Here is a 2237-nt window from a genome sequence, read left to right as displayed (position 1 = left end):
CACAGCTTCAAGTTAAATCCCACACCCATAACCCATTTTACATGTAATAACATAGGTAGTTGTAGTGCTAGTATACAGCTTAGATCAAATAACATTAAGAGAATGTGATCATTACTGAGAACCACATATAAAAATTAATACTACTACTATTAGTGCACAGGGAGGATCATGGATAATGTCACACAGGGTCTCATTCAGCTATTGAATCACTATGGTGACTTCACTTGTACTGATATATAGGAATCACCAGAGTGTAGGGGGAGGAGACTGGTCAGATCTCTGGGCTGGTAGCTCACAATGATATGATGTGAGGAGGAGAACAGCAGTCTAATAGGGGCTGATGGCTCCTGACTCCCCCACTGAGCAGATACTTGTTCCTCATTATTTTGTACAGACAGAGAAGGGTGTAGAATATGAGATTGATGTAGTATTCACCTGTGCGGATATCTGTAGGGATTTCCTGTTGATCAACCTTCACATACGTCTCTTCTCCCTTTATATCTTCTGCCTTAATATCAGCCAGGCTATCACCCTAAATCACTCACAAAGCAATAAAATACTACTTTAATAATGTCTGATTAAATTATTTCTGATAAACCAGAAGAATATCAGTGTTTAAAAAACACACACTACAGATCATTTAGTGAAGTCACTTTGGTATTTGGTGAGACCCTAAACCCTACCTACCTGATAGTCTTGTGGGATAATATTATTTTCCTCTGTACAATCGAGTGAAAAAAGTGGACGGAGACATCTCTCTGGGGTATTTCTGTTACTGGATCCATCTGTAGGTGACACATTGTGACTGAATACATTGTTTTTAAGTGATTTACTGTGTGTATATAGGTGGCCCTTAAAACTACTTTCTCCTATACAATAAATAATAGTCTACTCTTACCCCATGACGTGAGGGTCTGGTGATTCTCCATCACGTCCTTGTACAGAGCCTTGTGTCCTTCTAAATACTCTCACTCCTGCATGGAGAAATAGACAGTGACATCCTCACACCTTATAGGACCCTGACACACACAATGATACAGTTATCACCCAGACACATCCCCTGGTGTTACTGTATAATGTCCCATTCCCAGTAGTCACCTCTCCAGTCAGCAGCTAAATGATCTTGTTGGTTAGTTGCAGGATCTTCTGATCATTGTTTTTCTCATGTATCAGTAAGTGAGGTGGAGGAACTGTGACTTGGGCAGGATTCTGGGTCCTGCGCAATCTTTCTGACACATGGAGATGACTACTGAGTATCACACGCTCATCGGATGTCTTCTTCACTACTATGTACTCCTGTATATTGAGGGATACATCAATAAAAAAAATAAATGAAAAAAAAACAACCAATTCAGAGTTGCAATTTTTCGGTTAATTATGCAAAAAGTACAAGTAACAGTTTCCTATGAAATTGGACTGAATATCTGAGATGGGTGTAGCTCCTGCCACCAATTTGTGTCCTATATCTATGGCCGCCACCCACAGATTAATCACCTTCTTTGGACAGATTAGTGCAAACAGCAAGATGACGTTGTGTTGGGAGCTGGAGGAAAACAGGACTAAGAGTAGCCGCTCCACTGAAGATGACAAGAGCTGCAGGAGAGGTAAGTTGTAAGTTTCTGATATAACTGTTCTATAATGGATGTCACAGAATCCCTCACCTCTCCAGTCAGCAGGTAGATGATCTCCAGGGTGAGATTTAATATCCCATCAGTAATATGACTCCGGTCCTTGTCCATCTTCAATGGATCAGTGATTTATATAGGACGTGTCTCACCCACCTGACTGATAAAAACTCACAACTCAAATTTCTAGGAATAAATATAATAATTCTAATTAACATCACAGAATAACACATCACAGAAGTCCACCTGCCCAAGATAGCTTTTTTTTTATCTAATGTGACAATAACTGTTAACACAGGGTTAATGTCAGGATTTCCCAGGTATGACCACGGAGAGGAGATAAGTGGTTATAATGAGTTTATTAACAAACAGAGATGACAAGGTAACTCATGAGACAGTTCAAAGTGCAGATGAGAAACAGGTAACTGCAATAGTAGATTTCAACAGGCAGCGTAGAACTACAAGTACCAGGTATAATGGTTAAAGATGCAGGAGTCCAGGACACAGGTAACAACAAATAGTAGATTTCAACAGGCAGCGTAGAACTACAAGTACCAGGTATAATGGTTAAAGATGCAGGAGTCCAGGACACAGGTAACAACAAATAGTAGA

General features: G+C 40.0%; 1 long non-coding RNA gene across 1 annotated transcript; it reads right to left on the bottom strand.

Moving 5' to 3' along the window:
• Positions 1-926: 926 nt before the first annotated feature.
• LOC142160371 (uncharacterized) lies at positions 927-1806 on the bottom strand. Its single transcript, XR_012693186.1, has 3 exons — positions 1662-1806; positions 1099-1296; positions 927-974 (listed from the first exon to the last, which is right to left on the bottom strand). It is a non-coding gene; the product is annotated as an uncharacterized LOC142160371 (long non-coding RNA).
• Positions 1807-2237: the final 431 nt, after the last annotated feature.

The sequence above is a fragment of the Mixophyes fleayi genome, chromosome 6 (assembly GCF_038048845.1).
Source record: "Mixophyes fleayi isolate aMixFle1 chromosome 6, aMixFle1.hap1, whole genome shotgun sequence".
Classification (NCBI taxonomy): Eukaryota; Metazoa; Chordata; class Amphibia; order Anura; family Limnodynastidae; genus Mixophyes; species Mixophyes fleayi.
This window is presented reverse-complemented; position numbering and strand designations above follow the sequence as displayed.